Raw genomic sequence first — 20571 nt, 5'->3', positions numbered from 1 at the left:
CCCATTTAACTGTCTAAATAAGGCTCCAGGTGAAGCTCTCTCACCACTCAAAATAGGTCAACTCTGTTCTTTCTGGTGGACTGCCATCCCTACCCATCCGAACGTCACCCCCGGGGCCCCAGGTGAAAGGTACATGTGTAGGCTGCTCCATTTTCAGAGAGCAAGCCCCTCCAGGTCCCGGCCCAGTTGATTTCCTGGACAAACTCTGGGCCACTTCCTTCCTTCCTCGGGCCACTATTTTCACGAGGCGCATACGGGCCTCTTTCCTTCTCCAGCCACACTCACTTCTCAAGCGAGCTCACCCTGTCTGACAGCCTTCAGGGACATCTGCTGCCTTCCAACTACCCCGAGTTTACGTATCTCAGCCCCGACTTCCCCCACAAAGTCCAGGCTCATATCCAACGGGCACTGGACGTCTCCACTCGGATGATGAGTAAACCTTTGAATTCGACCTGTTGAAAGTCAGCCTCTCTGTGTGCCCTGCCTCAGTCAAGGCCACATCCATCCTTCCTGTTGCTCAGACCAAAACCCTGGCGTCACCCTGGACTCCTCTCTCTCATCCTCCGCACCCCGTGCGCTAGCACACCCTGCTGGCGCCACCTGCAGAATTCAGGCAGAATCCAGCCACTTCTCCCCGCCTCCACCATGAATAGGCTTCCCCAAACCACCACCGTCTCTTGTCAGGATCACTGCAGTAGCCCCTTCACCTGGCTTCTGCTCTTGCCCTGATTTTGTTCTCTACTTAGCAGCTGGAGAGATCCTGTTAAGACCAGAGCATGTCATGCTTTTGTTCAAAACTCTCAAGTGTATCCCATATCTCATAGAGTAAAAGGCCATCTTACCATGGCCCCCTAGGTCTTGCCTGACCGTCTGCCCTATCTACTGCAGGTCCCATCACTAACGCCGTCACTAACTCTGATCCAACCACACTGTTCCTTCTGTATACCAGTCAGTCCTGCCTCAGGGCCTTTGCACTTGCTGCTGCTGCTTCCTGAAACGTTCTCTCCCTGGAATCCATATGGCTCACTCTCTCACTTCCTTCAGGTTTCTGCTAAAATGTCACCTGTCAAAGACTACCTAAGTAGCACTGTGCCCTCACTCTACTTTACTTCTCAACACTTTATATATATTCATTTGTTTATTGCCTGCTCAAGGATGTGGCTCCAGCAATTGGCCCCTCTCTCCTCAGCAACTTGTTATGCTCTTTGGAATCATTTCCACCAGCACAAATGTGCTGTCATTTCTCTCTTGATCCCACTTCTCCATCCTCAATACTGCCCCATTTTGCTGTTCCCCTTTGCAGCAAAACCTCCTGAGAGTTGACTTTATTTGCCAACGTCAATTTCCCCCTCTCATTTTCTCTTGGATCCGCTCCCATCACCCCTGCTGCCCCAGCTGCCCAGTGAGACTGCTCCTGCCTTGATCACCAATGGCCCCCCCATTACTCACCCCAAGGTGCCGTGGGCCCTCCCCCACCAGCTGCTCCTTCCCAGGAGAAACTTCAGCCCACAGTCCTCTCTGCCTATGCTCACCTCCTGGTGGCCTCCTCTAGGCTCATGTTTAAGGGCTATTTGCAAATGAGTCTCAAATTTGTCAGTAGTCCAGACATCTCTCTCAAACTGGGAACTCGATTCCTCTCTCCCAAACTCTGCCTGCCTGCTCCGCTGCTCCTTCTGGATGTCCCATAGGCATCTCAAATGTAACGCATCCAAGAATGACCTCTTGATCGTCCCCACAGCCCCCATCATCTTAGCCTAATGGCTAGTCTATGCTTCCGGTTTCTTGAGCCAACACCCGGACTCCTCATTCTCTTCCTTGCTGCATCGTCTCCAGCAGTCAATCCTCATGTCGAAGTGTATTCCAATCCTGAACACCTCCTACCACCCCAGTTCAGACCATACTCCACTCTCCCCTGAATCTCCATAGTCTCCTGTATCCTGCTCTGTACAGCCAGCTCTCAAACCAGCAACCCGAACCATTCTTTCAAAAGCTCTGCTTAAAACCCTGCAATGGTGTTTTTATTTTAATTGTGGTAAAATAGACATAACATGAAAATTCACCATTTTAACCATTTTAAGATTACAATTCAGTAGCATTAAGTATGTGCACAAAATGCTGTGCAACCATCACCACTATCAATCTCCAGAGCTTTTTATCACCCCAAATGGAAACTCTCCACTCATTAAACACTAACCCCCGTCTCCCCAGCCCCTGGTAACTACCCATCTCCTTCCCATCTCTATGAATTTGACTATTCTAGGAACCTCCTGTAAGTGGGACCACACAATAGTTGTCCTTTTGTGTCTGCCTTATTTCACTTAGCGTAACGTCTTTAAGTTTCATCCATGTTGTAGCGTGTGTCAGAATCTCCTTCCTTTTGAAGAATGAAGACTATCCCATTGTATGTCTATCCCACATTCTGTTTACCCATCCATCTGTTGATGGGCATTTGGAGTGTTTCCTGCTTTTGGCTACTGTGAATGAGGCTGCTGTGAACATGGGTGTACAGATGTCTGTTCAAGTCCCTGCTTTCCATTCTCTTGGGCACATACCCAGAAGTGGAATTGCTGGCTTATATGGTAAATTCTATGTTTAATTTTTTGAGGAATCATCATATTGTTTTCCACAGTGGTTGTATCATTTTACATTCCCACCAGCAATGCACTATTTTATATTCCCCCCAGCAATGCACAAAGGTTCCCATTTTTTGACATCCTTCCCAACACTTGTTCTGTTCTGTTTTTTTGATAGCAGCCTCCTTGGGGATGTGACCTGCAGTGGTTTTGAAAACGCAAACCCAAAGTCCTCCGGTGGCCTGCAGGGCCCATGTAATCTGGCTCCCCACCCCACCGCCTCTCCGACTTCATCCTCTGCTGCCCGCCGGCCCTGCCCCCAGCCGTCCTTTGGGATCCATCAGGCCAGGTCTCCCCTCTTCCTGGCCGTTCCCTCTGCCCGGAATGCTCTTCCTGCAGAGATCTGTGTGGCTCAGTCCTTCAGCTGCTTCAAGCTCGTGCTCAAATGTTGACTTTTCAGAGACCCCACGCTGACCACCCTACTTAGAACTGCAACCTGCCCCAAAGACACACACACTCGACCCCTCTCTCTCTGCTCTTTTTTCTTTTCTTCCATTGGACTTGTCACTTTCTACCCTTCGCCTTCTGGTATGGGCTGAATTCCTCCTCCCCCAAATTCATATGTTGAAGTTCCAACCCCAGGACATCAGAATGTGACTGTACTTGGAGACAGTCTTTAAAGAGATGATTAAGTTAAAATGAGGTCATGTGGGTGGGCCCTAACCCACTGCGTCCTATGTCCAGGGTCTTTGCAAGAAGAGGAGATCAGGACTCAGACACACACGGCGGAAGCCCGTGTGAACACCCTGGAGGAAGATGGCCGTCTGCCAGCCAAGAAGAGAGGCCTTAGAAGAAACCAGCTCTGCCGACATCTTCGCCTGTGGACTTCTGGCCTCCAGATTCCGTTGGTTAAATTTCTATTGCCCGTGGTACTTTGTTATGGCAGCCCTAGCAGACGAATACATCTGCTGTTAAATTCATGTATTTGTTATGATCACTGTTTGTCCTTCCCGGCTAGCTCTAAGTTCCGTGAGAGCAGAGTCTGAATTTTTGTTCACAGCTGTACCCCTAGCACCTAGCACAGAGCCTGCCCATAATGGACTCTCAGTAACGATGTTTTGCGTGAATGAATGGACAAAAATACACAGCAGAGTCCTAGCATCTCATGGAGAAACCTGTTGGGAATAACTTACGGATGTTTGCAGTTGCTACCTCTCAGGACCTTTTCTTTGGCTTCCAGATTAGGACCCAATAGTGTGTTACTAAAGTGATGTGGACTCAACACGACCTTGCAATAAGTGATGGGCACACACACCAGCATCGTTTGAAATATGTAAACACACACATGGGTATAAAATATATCTCCTCTGAGGCAGGGAAAGGGAGGAGTAGCCGAGGGGCAGGAAGGCACCCTGGGGACCGGCAGGACCCATGCTGAGGCTTTCTCTTTGGGGTACCTTATGGGTGCCCCAGAGACCCCTCTGGGAACTTTCAACCAAAGCTCCTCTGGCAGGAAGGGGGCAAGCCTCTCCTGGGGTGGGCCTCCAGCTTCCAGCTTCAGCCGCAGCCCCTGGCACCGGGAGCTGCCCTGCACCCAGAACACACCTTACCCTGCGTGGTCCTCATCACCCCCGCCATCACCAGGGGCTCGCTTGGACAAACTTCCTGTTAAGCTGGCCCTGGCCTGGCTTGCTACCCCTCAGCTCTTCTGGCCCTGGCGTCACCAGGAGGACAGTGGCTGCCCAAGTCTGTCACCTTTCTATTTCCCTGGGTCCAATCTGACTCCAGTCATTGAGTCCTTCCAAATTTCCAAGAACAAAGAAATTTCTAACTTCTGAGCCCCTCTCAAAGCCTGAGGAGAGAGGGAAGCACAGCTCCCCACCACAGACTCCTCTCCTTTGGCCCTCTACCCTACTTTCTTTTACGCCTTCCGGGTAGGGTGGGTGCCGGGGCTGGCAGTGCCCTCTCTCAGTTCCCCCCCTGTTCTGCCTACAAGGGGGTCTGGACGTGGGGGCCCTTGACTATTGCTTTATGCTTAGCCTTTGATGCAAAAACTGAGACCTGAGACAGTGGACTATTTTAATATCTTGTGATTTTATACGTGTGTGTGTATATATATATATATATACAATTTCTCAACAAAAATGAGATCATACTTTTTTGCTTATCGTGCTTACTAGTATGTTGCGCTCATCTTTCCATGTCAGTACATGCAGAGCCACCTCAGTCTTTACCATCTTCACTGGGTGTCACACTATGACCGAAATAATTACTAAACCCGTCTCCTCCTGTCAAACATGCCTGTGGCTTCCGCTAGCTTCCCTGCTCACAGACACGGCAGCAGCAGACGTCCTTGTAAATGCACCATTGCACGTTGGGTATTTCTGCAAGGTAAGTTCCTGTAAGCAAACTTGCTGGCTCTGAGCAGTTTACATTTTGATAGTGCCCAATTACTGCCCCCAAATGCTCAGTCAATGTAGATTTCCATCAACAGTGTTTACACCCTCACCAGCAAAGCATCTTAGAATTTTTTTAAATCATTGTTAATCTGATAGATGAAAAAATATCTCATTTGTTGCTATAACTTGCATTCCCTTCGTTATGTGTGAGATTTGTGTCTTTTCATACGTTGATGGTCCATTCGTGCTCCTCTGTGAATTGCCCATTTGTGTCCTGTGCATGTGTCTCTTCTTCTGGTCCTCTGGAGCAGAGAGCTGAGTTCATTGGAACTCTTATTTTGCAGTGTATGAGAATCATCAATGGATAAGGGCCACTCTCTTGTTTTGGGTTAGTTTTTTTCTCCTTTATCTTCGATCCCCATTCTCACCCTACTTAAATATGAATGGATCCTTGTGAAACAGCTAGTATCATCTTTGTGCATTTGTGGTTTTAGTTCACATAAATGGTAGCAGGCTATCGATCTCATTTTTATTCATTCTTTTCTTCGAACACAATGTTTTTAAAAGCTGTTGATGCTGTCGCTTGGCGTTCCACAGGTGGCCTCTATTACACGTTACTCAGCCATTCTCCTGAAGACGGATGCCAAGGTCACTCCCAACTTCTGTTTCTGCAAAGGACACTACAGTGAACACATGTGAACTTATTTACCAAGGATTGAGAGTGTGGGGTCTTGGAACAAACGTATAGCTCATTTCAGATTGTTCTGGAGAGAGAGGCTGTACCAGTTTATATGGCTACAGAAGAGACAAGGATTTCTATCGGCCCACACCCTCACCGGACATTGGTTTTATTCACCCTATGAATTTTCACTAACCGCTGGTTATAAAATGGTATCTTGTAATTTTAATTGAAGTGCCTTCATTACTTCTGTGACCCCATCCTCATTCATTTTCTGCCATTTGGGCCAAACTTTCTGTGAGTTGGTTGTTGATGTTTGTTGCCCATTTCTCTGTTGTGTATCTTGTCTTTTCCTTATTGACTTTCAGGACTTCTTTATTCACTAGAGCGCAACCAGCTGTCTGTTAACATTCTCTGTGAGGGTCTTTGTGGACCGGAGATCCTTAATATTGATAAAGCCAGATCCATAAGTGTTCCGAATCAGAGTCTGTATTTTGAATGTCTTAAGCAGTCCTTTCCCCGTCCCGAGAGGGGACATTCTCCTATCTTTTATTCTGCTAGATTATAGTTTAACATCTGTGCTACGAGCGAAGTGCGCTATACTTTCCTTTTCTGATGCTGTCCTTTTCGGCTTGGGAGTCATGTGAGGAAACAGGCAGCGATCTCTCATTCTCTGTCTTCTGGAACAACTCGTAGAAGATAAGGACCATCTGTTCCTTGAAAGGCTGGTGGAACTTCCCTGTAAAAGTGTCCCCTTCAGGGCTCTTTCACATTAGAGTCTTAGATAATTATTTTCTTTACTTGTTATTGATCTATTGAAGTTTTCGATATTTTTGTGCCAGTTTTGGCATTTCATATTTTTCTAGAAAGACATTTGCTTTGTTATATTTACTGACATACAATTATTTGTAATATTCTTCGATCTTTCAAACTTCTGTGGGGACTCAGGGGTCAGAGCATGTGGGGCCTGGTGGCCATGGGAAAGACTCTGGATTCGTCCTAAACATGATGGACAGGATATTGGAGGTTGCGACTGAGGCTCCAGGATAGAAAGGATATGAAACTCTAAAGTGAGCTGCTCCTGGGTAAGAGCTAGGTTTTAAAGAACAGAGAAAGAACTTATTTTGCCACTCTTGAAACTGCTGGACCACCTCAAGAGTATAAAGGGATGGAGAGTGGATTCTGAAAGGAGAATTTCATGATGAGATGGATTTAGAAAGAGCTGCTGTCACGCTGGGTTCCAACACCTCCCTCAGAGGGTGGGGCTAGGGCCTGCCTTCCAATCCTGAATCTGGGGAGAAGTGGTTCAAGGAGGCACCTGGAGAGCTCAAGATGGGCTCCCTGATGTCACGGCAGTCCGGGGGCTGGGGGGGTGGGGGGTGGGCAGCGGTACATGAGACCTCCAGACAGGCTGCGGAAGCTGCAGTGGGACCTGGCCAGTGGCAAGGCAGCAGGTGAGCCTGCCCAGGGGCTCTCTGTTATCTGGCACAGGGCATCCAACATCATGGGTCTGTGTGTGCCAGTCAAAAGGCTACCAGAGCCAGCTCTAAGGGAGGTCCTTCCCGCTTCCCAGGAATTGCGGTCAAGGGGGTGGCCCATAAAGGAGCCATAAAAGCCCCACAGGGGCCCACTTTCATCAAGGCCAATCAAGGAAGAACTTTCTGCACCCACTTCCCTTCCTTCCTTGCTGCACTCCAAGAGCAGGGGGCTCCCGAGCTGGGGGAGCAGGAGGGGAGGGGGAAGGCGCAGACCTGACTTCACTCCCCATCAGCCGGGGCCAAAATGCCTGGGGCAGTGGAGACTGTTTCATCCAGTTTAGAGATTTGTCTACACCACAAAACTGGGCATTCTAATAGAACCTGTTTCATGACGTCAGATGACCATAGCGCTGTGAGAAAGCAGGGCTGGAAAGTCAGGACTTCACATGGGGGCAGAGAGAGAAGTTCCATATAAATCTTAGAGGGACGTCGGGAGACAAAAATAATCTTTCACTATACCTCCTGAGTCTTCTTTGGTCAAAGCAGCCCTCCCAGTAGAGGGTTTTAAGAGGGGGAATGATGTGAGCTGATTTACGTTTTTTTGTTTGTTTGTTTGTTGAGGAAGATCAGCCCTGAGCTAACATCTGTTGCTAACCTTCCTCTTTTTGCTAGAGAAAGATTGTCGCTGAGCTAACGTCTGTGCCAGTCTTCCTCTATTTTGTATGTGGGACACCTCCACAGTGCGGCTTGATGAGCAGTATGTAGGTCTGTGCCCGGGATCGGAAACCACGAACCCCGGCCTCTGAAGCGGAATGTGTGAACTCAACCACCACGCCACTGGGCTGGCCCCTGATTTATGTTTTTCGAAGATCCCTCTGGCTGCTGTGTAGAGATTAGACTGGAGGGCCAGGGTGGGAAGAGGGACTGTCATCCAGGGAAGGGTGGACCGGAGGACTTGGACCAGGGAGGCAGAGAGAGGAAAGAAGAGGAGAGGTCTGGAGATCGAGCCTGCCACCATGTAGAGGTAAGGAGAGGTCAGGGAGACATGGCCATGGAGACTAGACAAGAGAGGCCAGTGGGGAAGACGTGAGCCAAGAGCGTGAGGCTCCCAGCCAAGTGAAGAGTGTGTTTCAAAGAGGAGGGAGTGACCAACTGTGACAAGAGCCACTAAGAGGTCAAGGCAAGGCCAGCAGAGTTAACCAAATTTGACAACCTTACTTGTTTCCTAGGCTCAGACCCCAAGGACCAGATGTAGAAGGCTCATTACAGACTTTGTCTTTTGGGATGTGGCTGGGGTCGGCTTCCACCACAGCAGTCAGCACCTCCTCACAGAGCCCCATCTGAAACTCTTCCTTTGGAGCTAAAATCTAGGTAAAATTTTCTTTCCCTTGAGGAACTTGCAGGCTCTGTCTTCTCTGGGGGCAAGGTGGGGTGGGAGGAGCTAAGTTACTACATCTCCCTTTTTGCTTTGGCTGCCAGGATGCTCAGAGCCAAATTTGACGTTCAATCAACAGAGTGCTTTATGGACTGCATATTTATATATTTATGTTCTTGCTCCTGATCGTCATGTTCTTGTTTTCATTAATATTTTCACATTCTTGAGTCTCCATTCCTATTTATCTTCCTTGTTCTTGTTGGAAGCTACCTCAGGTGCATTGCAAACGAGGCAGGTATGCAAATTAATTCCATCATTCAGCAAATATACACAGATGCCTTATACTAGTTAGGTCCCTTTGGTTTGCAATTGAAGGAACTAAATTAAACCAAAAAAGATAAAATAAGTGATTGGCTTATTTTACTAAATCATAAAAAGGGCCTGACCTCAATTTATCCCTCCCTGGATAGAGGCACTTGAGTCCCTTTGCCTGTGTGTGTGTGTGTATGTGAGCGTGTGTGTGTGTCTTACTTTCCTCCTCCTTTGCTCTCCATTTCTCTCTCTCTGTCGGATTCATTCTCTCTGACGGGGATGTTGGCTGAAGGCAGCACCAGGTTGCTGTCCTTGTACCTTTACTACCAGAGTAGAGGCCTCTTCTCACAAACACAGACTTTGTCTGTGACAGGTAGAAAAAGCCCAGGGAAGGCCTCCGACATGTCCTGCCTTGAGCCTCACGGCCATCCCTGCACCAATCACAGGGACCCAGTGGGGCGGGGACTTTGCCCAGCATTTCTAATGGTACCACCTCATTGGAGTGGGGGCAGCAGTTCTCTAAAGATGGGGATGTGATTTTTGGTGGCCTGAAGGACTAAGGGCAGGGCAGAGCAAAGCACAAAACAAGCCCGCCATACGCCTACCACGTGCCAGGCCCTGTGAGACACACTGGAGATGCAGACATGAATAGATAAGCCCCCCGCCCTTGAGAGGGTCACAGTCCAGTGGGGGAAGTCAAACACGCACACATCACTATAATCCACATCAGAGAATGGGAAGATCCTTGGAAGAGGGACAGGCAAAGGACTTGGGGAGCTCAAAGGAGGGAGAAAGACTTCTCATTCTGGTCATGAGGAATTAAGAAACAGCTACTCTCAGATGTTAGAAAACTGATAGCACAGGCCTGTCATCCCTGAGGAAAGGGAAGCAAACGAGGTGGGCTCAGCCATCGTCCAGGCATCTACGCCTGCCATCTGTCTAGAGGAAACTCCCGTACTGCAGTGCAGGGAGGGAACCAAGTAGGGTCTATCAGCCTCACTGAGTTAAGGAGACAGAGACTAGAGTTTGGAGGGGCAAAGGGCACCTAGAATTTGCGGGGCAGAATATCTAAGAGGAGGGATGGACATAGAGAAAGAGCTTCAAACCCTATAGAGGGGCCCCCTGCAGCTTTGGGAGGCATACTAACCTGTGCATGGCAGAGGGTGGAACCCCACAGGCTGGACAAGAACACCCTTCAAGAGGAGAACATTTACTGCAGAGTGGTAAAACAACTAACTTCCAGAGCTCAACTCACGCAGCACTAGAAATCTGTGGAAGAAGATCCTCTCCAGTCAGAGTAGAGAAATCTCACTGAATACACAGAAAAGTCAGTAGAGGACCCCGAAGGGCCGTGTCTTAGAAGTTGGCCTAATTCAGCCCTTAGTGAAGGCTCCTCTCGACCCACCCTTAAAAGAGCTTGAAACAAATCTTCAAATAGTCACACTAACCCACAAGTAACAACCAAATTGCCAGGAAAAGTTCAACACTCTTTAAAGGACTTCAATAAAATCTAGATCAATAATGCAAAACTCACAATGTTTGGCATTTGATAAAAAATTACTATATAGTCATGTGTTACATAACAACATGCTGGTCAACAATGGACCGCATATATAACGGTGGTCCCATAAGGTTAGTACCATGTAGCCTAGGTGTGTTGTAGGCCATACCATCTAGGTTTGTGCAAGCGCACTCTGTGATGTTCGCACAACAACGAAATCGCCTAACGACTCATTTCTCAGAACGCATCCCCATCGTTAAGCGACACGTGACTGTACATGCAAAGAAGAAGGAAAATGTGATTCATAACCAGGAGAAAATATCTGTCAATAAAAACAAACTGAGAAGATGGCAATATTCTCCAAATTGACTCAACTCAATCCCTATCAAAATCTCAGCTGCCTCTCGCAGGAATTGACAAGCTGATCCTAAAATTTATATGGAAAGTGAAGGGACCCAGAACAGCCAAACAATCTTGAAAAAGAAGAACAAAGTTGGAAGACTCATATCTCCCAATTTCAAAACTCAGTACGAGGCTACTATAATCAAGACAGTGTGTTACTAGCATTAGGATAGACATAGAGATCAGTAGAATAGAACTGAGAATCCAGAAATAAAAGCTCTTACATTTATGGCCAATTGATTTTAGACAAGGGCACCAAGACCATTCAGTGGGAAAAGAATAGTCTTTTCAACAGATGATGCTGGAACAGCTGTATTTGCTCACACAAACGAATGAATTTGGACCCTTACCTCACACCATACACCAAAATTGACTCAAAATGAATCACAGACTTAAATATGAGTTAAAACTATAAAACTCTTAGGTAAACAGCATAACAGTGACCTTGGATTAGGCAATGGTTCATTAGATACAACATCAAAAACACAAGTAACATGGGGCTGGCCCCATAGTCGAGTGGTTAAGTTGGCGCGCTCTGCTTCGGTGGCCCAGGGTTTCACCAGTTCAGATCCTGAGCACAGACACGGCACCACTCATCAGGCCATGCTGAGGCAGCGTCCCACATAGCACAGCCAGAGGGACCTACAACTAGAATAAACGACTATGTACTGGGGGGTTTTAGGGGGAAGAAGAAGAAGAAAAAAAAAAAGATTGGCAACAGATGTTAGATCAGGCACCAATCTTCAAAAAAACTCCACAAGTAACAAAAAGAAAAAAACCATAAATTAGATTTCATCAAAATTAAAAACTCTTGTGTTTCAAAGGACCGGATCAGGAAAGTGAAAAGACAACCCACAAAATGGGAGAAAATATTTGCAAATTATATATCTGATAAAGGACTTATATCCAAAATATATAAAGAACTCTTACAATTCAACAATAAAAAGGCAAATAACCCAATTTATAATTTAATAAATTATTATTTATAAATGGGTGAAGGATTTGAATTGATATTTCTCCGAAGAATATATACAAGTAGCCAATAAGCACATAAAAAGATGCTCAGCATCATTAGTTTTCAGGGAAATGCAAAAAACAAAAACAAAACTCATGAGTGTTGATGAGGATTTGAAGGAATTGGCATCCTTGTGTATCACTGGTGGGAACGTAAATGGTGTGGCTGCCATGGAAGACAGTACGCTGGTTCCTCAAAATCTTAAACATAGAATTACCATATGATCCAGCAATTCCACTTCTGTGTTTATACCCAAAAGAATTAAAAGGACTGGGGGGCCGGCTCCGTGGCCGAGTGGTTAAGTTCACACACTCCGCTTACGGCGGCCCAGGGTTCGGATCCTGGGCGCGGACATGGCACCGCTCGTCAGGCCACGTTGAGGCGGCGTCCCACATCCCACAACTAGAAGGACCTGCAACTAAGATATACAACTGTGTACGGGGTGGGGGGGGGGCGGTTGGGGAAATAAAGCAGAAAAAAAAAAAGATTGGCAACAGTTGTTAGCCCAGGTGCCAATCCTTAAAAAAAAGAAAAAAGAATTAAAAGGACTGGAATAGATATTTGTACACCCATGTTCATAGCAGCATTATTCACAGGAGCCAAAAGCTGGAAACAACCTAAGTGTTTCTTGACAGATGAATGGATAAAGAAAATGTGGTATATATATTGATGAAATATTATTCAGCCTTAAAAAGAAAGGAAATTCTGACACATGCTACAACATGGATGAACCTTGAAGACATTATGCTTAAGTGAAATAAGCTAAACACATAAGGATAAATAGCGTATGATTCCACTCACTCAGGGCTCCTAGAATAGTCAAAGACACAGACACAGCAAGTAGAATAATGGGCACCAGGGGCTGGGGGAACAGCAGGAACGGATGGGGAGGTAGTGTCTGATGGGGACAGAGTTTCAATTTAGGATGATGCAAAAGTTCTGGAGGTGGATGGTGGTGATGGTTGCAAAACAACGTGAAAGAACGTAATGCCACTGAACTGGACACTTAAAAATAGCAAAAGTGGTAAATTTTACGTGTATTTTGCTAGAATAAAGAAAAAATGTAAATGGCGTAAACACACCAATTATTGGAAGAGATTGTCAGATTGCATTAAAAAAGCAAGAGCCAATCATATTCTGGCCACAAGAACCCCACTCTAAGTGTAAAGACACAGATGGGTTTAAATGTAAAAGGATGGGAAAGGATATACGATGCAAACAATCCCCAAGATTGAAAGGAAGGAGAGAACACTTTCAGCCAGGCCTCCAGAAAGCCTTCCTGGAGGAGGTGACATTTGAGCTGAGCTTTAAAGGCTGTGTAGTATTTGGGACTATGAAGACCGGGAAAGCGCGCGTGGGCAAAGACATTGAGTCAGAACGGGGGTGTGTGTGTGGTGAGTGCATTCAAGGAGTTAATTATCACACTGGCGGTGGGGTGTAAGTGGGGTTTGGCAGTAGTTGTGGTTAGATAACTACTTTGGGGGGAGATGAGGAGTTTTCTGTCATGAGGGCAACGGAATTCCAACGGAATTCCCTGTCCACAGGGGCAGACCCAAGATTAAATGGGATCAAATCTGAGCTTACAAAGAGGATCTGGCCCCGCAGTGGAGAAAGACCCAGCAGTGGGGACCCTGACGGCAGGGCAGCTGGTGAGGAGTCTGTTGGGGTAATTCAGGCAAGAGATGATGGTGGCACGGGAGACAGAACAGCCCCGCCTCCTGAAGGCTTAGGAGCAATGCACCGCTCGCTCCAAGTGGCTTTGTGAATTATCTCAGCCTGGTGGTCCTCAACCCTGGCTGTACAGTAGAAGCACCTGGGGAGCTTCCAGAACCTACCAAGGCCTGGGCCTCCCAGCCAGTTAGATCAGAATCTCTGGAGACGGGCCCTGGGCATCAGTCACCTTCAAGGCTCCCCAGTGACTCCAGTGCGCGGTCGGGTTGAGAACTCCCGCCCTCCCCAAAGGTCAGGTATGTGGGGCCAGGGGCGGGGTTTGTTCACAGCCGAATGCCAGTGCCTAGAACTGAGCCTGGCACAAAATAGGTGGTCAGCAGATCTCTGTAAACAGCAGTTAATCCTTACAACAACGCTATGAAGTAGGGAAAACCATGATGCCCATTTTATAATAAGGAAGCTGAGGAACAGAGAGGTCAAGTTATCTGCTCAAAGTCACAAGGCTGATAAGGGGTGGTGCTAGAACTAAAATACAACGAGTAGCACCCCAAACTCTTCCCGGGGTGCTCTCCCCTCTCGAGTGTGGTAGGGAGGTGGATCCCGAGGGGAGACTGGACCAGATGAGCGAGGAAGCGGGGCCTTCTGAGGAGGAACAGAGGGCTCAGGCCCCTACCCCATCCTCGGCCCCCCTACCCTGAAACTGACTGCCTTCCCTGTGACGTTCGAGGTGACTCCAGACAAAGGTGGTGGCGGGGGCAGGGAACCCACAGGCAGAAACAAAACTCAAAGACTCAGGGGAAGGGGAAAGTGAAACCTCCCCTGGGCACCAGGGCAGGGGATGGTGAGAGTCTGCAGCTGGAAACAGAGGCAGCCCTCCATCCGGAACAAGGAAGAGGGCGGAACTCAAGAAATATTTGTTGAGTGAGCAAAGAAAACATATACGACCCCATGAACGCTGTGGCGCCACTGTTTACCTGACACTGTCTAGGAGGATAAATTGGTTTAGCCCATTCTGGAAGAAGACAGTTGGCAATATCTTTTGTGTTTTCTTTTAACATGGGGTGCACAGACGAGCAGTCCATGTTCCTTGGGTTGGGGCACTCCATGCATCACCAGGGTCACCAAAATCCTCCCTTTAAATGGACTTTCCCCTTCAATTCGTCCCCAATCCTATTCCCCATGGGCCCCCAATCTTACATGTTTAACACATGTCCTTCCAATCTGCTTTCCAGGCACTTGTTTCCATGCACGTCAGTAACAGGAGGCACCACCTACTGTGTGCGAGGCAATGTGCTAAGTACTTTATGTGTCATTATCTCATCTAATCGTTACATGTCCCTGAAGGACGAGCTATTGTTGTCCCCACTTTACAGATCAGGAAACCAAAGCACAGAGAGCCTAAGTCACTTGCCCAAGGTCTCAGAGTAGATGGCAGAGACACACGGGACTGTTGTGCTTGTCTGTTTTTCGTTTCTCTAAACACCGCTGTGCTGTAGATCTTGTTCTGTGTTTTTCTGTTCTTCACTCAACACTATGGGTTTAAGCTTTGTCCACATGGCTATCTGCCATGCAGTTCCCCAGTGACAGACACCCAGGCAGCCTCTGCCTCTCTGCCACCTCAAAGCACCCCTGGGACACGTCTTTCTATTTGTGAGAGGGTATACCCAGGAGTGGAACTGCCAGGGGGCACTTAGCTGCCAAACTGCCCTTTCAAACATCCCACCGAAAGCACCAGACTTCATTTACCCGCCGCCGCTGCAGCGAGCGGTCTCATCTGTCTTCCTATTCTTTCTGATTAATCCGATGGGTGTCGTGTGGGATCTTGTGTTTTGCTCTGGAGCTCTCTGATTACTGGGGTGGGTGCAGAAATCTTAGCCCTTATTCTATTTTTTCACATGACATGTGAATACACACACACACATACACACACACACACAAAATAAGAAGGACAAGATTTCAGAATAAGGCAGCTCACTCCAACGACAGGAAGGGAGGCTCACATGGCCCCTGCCCCACCCCCAGCTATGAGGAGCCTCCAGAGTCCAGAGCCTCCAGCCACTCTCACCAAAGGTCCTGTCCTATGAAGGAGGGACCAAACCCAAAGCACCTGGGTCATGGGTGCCACTCCCCTGCTGCAGTGCCCAGAGCCCAGAAGAATGAGAACTTGGTCCCGTCTATGTCCTAGCTTATGCCACCTGAGAGGGACGGGGGACCTCAGGTGGGAGGAAGTTGTTAACAGGTCTGTGTACAAGCCCCGGCCCGCCTACCTCTGTGCCAATGTGCAAACTCAGGCCACTCATCTTACTTCCTGAGCCTCAGTCTCCTCATCTGCAAAATGGGGGTGATGAGGACAGCTCTCCTAGAGGGCTCAGGATGCAGGGGACCCTAATATGGACTCAGCTGTAACAGCACAGGGCAATGAGCTGCTGCAACATGTTGGGGCCCCTCTCAAGCTCGAGGGGCAGTATCAACAGCCCCATTTGGCAGAAGTGGAAGGCGAGGCCTGGAGAGGTGAAGTCACGTGGGTCCAACAGCATGTCAGACCTCCAGGCCAGTGGGTAATGGGCAAGGTCATTCCCACCCCTCAACTCTCCTTCCCCTCCCCAACTCTCCCAGCCCCTGGGGCCACCAGGTCAAGCGGCACCTGGGGCAGGTGTGAGGGAGGAGTGCCTCCTGTGCCCACACGCTACCTTCTCCCCCTCCACGAAGCTTCTAGGGCCCTGAGGGGCTGCCGGTGTCACAAGGTGACACTGCTCAGCCAAGGAAGGCCAAGCACAGGTAGCTCCCGAGTCTGGCCCCTGGGGTGGCTGAGGAAGTGGGAGCCAGGCAAGACTGCAGGGAAACCTGGCAGACTCAAATCCAACCCTCCTGGCCTTTGCCCTCGTGTCCCCTCTGCCTGGAGCCCTCTTCCAACAGAGAGCTCTGTGGCCCCCAACTTCTCGCTTAATGCGGTTTTCTACTCAAATCTCCCCTTATCAGAGTCTCCCCTGAACCCCATATAGAATGGCTGGGGCAGCCCTCTGCCCTGGGACTCCCCACTCCTCCCTAATCGTCCTTTCTTCTCCCCGAGCACGCATCACCATCCAACATACCATTTATCTTCTTTATTGTCTGTCTCTCCGCGTTAGAAACAAACTCCAGGAACATTTTGTTCACGTAATCACCACTACCTGGAAGTGTTTGGTGTGCAATAGGTTCTCAATAGATAGATGGATAAAATAAATACAATTTTTATGAGGCTATCATAACAGTGCATGCATCTTAAGTGCACAGCTTAATATATTTTTATATAGTACCCCCACCCAGTTCAAGCTGTGGAACACTTCCAGAAGACAGCCCTCACCCCCTGAGGGAACCACTAGACCGACTTCCAGCACTATCTATCAGTTTCACCTATCCCTGAACTTGATTTAGATGAATTACGTCATAGTGCGCACTCTGTGTTTGGTTTCTTTTGCTCAACACAATGTCTACAAGATTCACCCGTGATGCTGCACGTAACCGTGGTTTGTGCTTTTTTATTCTTCTATTGTACGATATCCTACCACTTATTCGTGCTCTCGTTGATAGGAGTTCGGAGGGTTTCCCATTGGAGGCTGTGGACATTCTTGGACGTGTCTTCTGGTGGACGGACGCCTAGGAGGCGCACTGCTGGGTCACAGGGCAGTGCGTGTTCACAGACTCAGTGAGAAATGGCCACGCTGCTTTCTAGGGTAGTGCACCAACCGACATTCCCCCAGCACTGAGCGAGGTCTGGCGTTGCCACCTCCTCCCCAGCAGTTGGCAATACCAGACTTTTTCGTTTCAGGCTTCTGGAGGATGACTGCAACTCATTTCCCTGCTGAGCAACGATGCTGGCTGCTCAAGAAGCGTTTGCTGAAGGAATCCTTAGGTGGGCTGTTGAGGGACACTCTTCACTTGGCAGGGATGGGTGGGCCCATACCCTTCACCCGAGGGTCTCAGTCTCTGGCTGCTATGCTGGTCGCAGAAGCTGCTTCCCATTCCACCCACTGGTCACACTAACACCCCAGGGTACAACTGAGGCATTCAGATAGGACCTGGCCCAAGGCTCAAGGCTCCCCAATGGATAGAGAAGAAAGAAAGAAAACCATCTGGTGCCCAGGCAGAGCTCTGAAGATGGGGTGCCCAGGGGTGCCTGCAGGCAGGGCAGAGCCATCTTTCCCGACTCCCAGGAGGCACCCAGGGGCCTGGCCCAGCAAGGAGCACTGTCTCCCCAGGGCCCCTGCCCTCTGACTCAGGAGGCTGCACCCTTACCACTCATCAGATGCTGCGTCAGGCCCTTCCTAACAGGCTGTGAGGTCCTGTGGCTGAAACTGGCTGGTCGGTCCCCCAGGTTGGCTAGGCCACCTTCCCCAGCCTCCCTCAGGGGGAACCTGTGACGGTTCCAGTAGGAGCTGAACAAAGACGATAGGGCCACTTGCAGTCCTGGCCCAGAAAAACCTCCACATGCTCTGAGCTTTCCCCCTCCTCAGTGACCTTGAAAGTCATGGGCTGAGGATAGTGGGGCCACAAGACGCAAGGAGTCTGGCGCCTGAGGTCCCTCTTGTAGAAGCGCCACCCACTGATCAGATGAGTCCCATTATAAACTTTTTGTGAGCAAGAAATAAACTTCCATTGTACTTGAGCCTACACAATTTGAGTTTTACATCAGCCCTTTGCCCTAAGGTACAACTAGTATATACAGCGTAGCATGTATAACTAACACGAGTAATAACTAGCCCTATTTACAGATGAAGAAACTGAGACACAGAGAAGCTACAGAACTTGTCTGAGGTCCACACGTGCAGAAGCTAGGATTTGAACCCGGGGCCTGGCTCCAGAGGTTCCACTTGTAAGCACTCTGCCGAGGCTGAACCAGTGGGCCAAGAGTGCAGAGGCTCCGGCCAGGGCCTCCAGGGCATGTCCCACCCCCACCTCTGCCTCGCGAGCCTCTGCCTAGCTGAAGGGGACTGCTCCCTGCACCCCAGCCTCCTGGCCTTCCCCAGTCGTCACCCAGCCTTGTCTCTCTGAACCCTCCCAGTTCAGGATGTCACCCTTTGGACAGACCCCAGCCACTGGCTCCCAGGGCCTCTCCCTCTCCCACTCCTCACCCCCACTCAGCACACCCTCAGCTCCGTGGAGTCAGGTGTCCCCCTTCCCTGGGACTGTGCCCAACTTGCTGCTAGAGAAAACCGCTCTCGCTCCTGGGCCGACAGGAAGCCCTCCCATTCACGGTCCCTGTCAGCCAGAGCTCCTCAGTGACCAGTGACAGAAACCCAACTGGCTTCTTGGGGAAAGGTGTTTATTGGCTCACATGACCAAGAAGTCCAAGGCGTACAGGCTTCTGGTAAGACCAGGTCCAGGTGTTCCGATGTCACCAGAAATCTGGGCCTCTGAGCCCCCCGGCTCTGCTGTGCTGGCTTTGTTCGCCATCAGGATCACGCCTCGGGGCGGGATGTGGCCTCCACTGCACCTGGCCTAGATCCCGCCAGCTTTGCTACCCCAGCGTGGCCGCCATCATCCTCACTTGGACTCCTGAGAGGTCCCCTGCTGCTGCCCAGGCCATGGGAAAGCCAGGGATCTTGTCAAAACCCCTCCCCAGAGATCACACCTGAAGTCCCAGGGCTCAGCCAGGTTGGCCCATTGGTCAGCTAGGGTGACCACAGCGGGCAGCGCTGTGACTGGCCAGGCTGATACCATGTTCTGGCCCATCAACCCCAGGGAGTGGGGTCAGCTGCCCATGCCACAGGTTGAGTAGAGGAAGTATGATCCTCTAAAAGAAAACAGGGGCACCATAGCCAGAGGGGGTGTGGAGGGGAGGCAGACAGGACCCATGTGCTCCAGGCTCCAGGGCCCACCCATGCCCGCCAGCCCGCCAGCCCGCCAGCCCGCCTCCTAGTTCACAGAGAAGCCAGACCCCATCAAAGGAAAACTGACTACCTGAATCTCCCCCAGGAAAACCCACTCACCACCCTCAGGGTGGGGCTGGCTTCGGGCCACCTCACCTCACTCCATCAGTTGCCCACTCCTGTCCCTCCTTCGTTACAAGCTTTGATTTCTGCCATCTTAAAAAAGAAACCCGAAGCCTTCCTTCATCCTCACTCTGAGCCACTCTGAGCCGCTGCTCCCTCGCCTCCACTTCGCGGCTCTGAGCGCACTTCCGCTCACCTCAGGGTTTCTCACCTCCGCCCTCCCCGCCTGTCAATAGCCACCACCTGAAGCAGTTCTGGCGAAGGCTGCCCTAAAGCCCACGAGGTGCCACACGTTCCACAGCTGAACTCTCTCGTCCCAGACACCCCGGAGGGCACCACCAGTGGCCCTGGGGCCCTGGGTCTGGCCGTTCTTCAGTCTCCTTTATGGTCCACGGCAGTCCCCTGCTCTCTCCCCTGGGCAAGGTCACCTACTCTCAAGGTTCACACATCTGTCTCTACACCCAAGAGCCCATTCCACACCTCTCCTGACATTCACCACAGCCAGACCTGTGACCTTCTCAGTCCTGCCCTTCCGCCTGTGTCCCCCCAGCCGGAAAAGGGCCCCCACCTCTGCCCAAGGAGCTGCAGAAAGAAACCCGGGAGTCCTTGAGGATTCCCTCCCTCTCGGCCCCGCATCCCCTCAGTAAGCAGCACTCTTGAGCCTACTGCCAACAGACTCAAGTCTGGCTCCTGCTGTCCGTGTTGCCTGCCCAGCCCCACCGCCACTGCTCCCTGAAGACACGTCTGCCTTGTGGACACCACAGCTCCGGGGTCTGCTCAGAAATGGGTGTGGACTGACCAGCTGTGTCACTGCCCTCTCACAAGCTGGCTTTTGAGGCCCTCTACAATCCCGCCTACCTCTGCTTCCAATGTCCCTTCGCACATGCCCTTCATGGCACCTGGCCCGAGTTCTAGTTTTCAAGACCTGTTCCTATTACCTGTCCCATCTGTCCCTTTGCATCAGCCCAACATGGGCAGAATGGTCTTCATCAGAAAGACAAGAGGAGGCTGCTCAGAGAAGGCTAGGAACCTGCCCACGGTCACAGAGCACAATGACACAGGTTGTCTCCCAGCATAACCCGGACCTGCTGGCTCAGGCCCTCCACCACTCTGCCCACCTTCCTTCTATCAGCACCCCTGGTCCTGCCCTGGCAGAACTGTGGCCTCCAGCCCCTCCCTTCACTCAGTGGCTGC

Source organism: Equus przewalskii, chromosome 11, assembly GCF_037783145.1.
Source record: "Equus przewalskii isolate Varuska chromosome 11, EquPr2, whole genome shotgun sequence".
Taxonomy (NCBI): domain Eukaryota; kingdom Metazoa; phylum Chordata; class Mammalia; order Perissodactyla; family Equidae; genus Equus; species Equus przewalskii.
Note: the sequence above shows the minus strand (reverse complement) of the source record.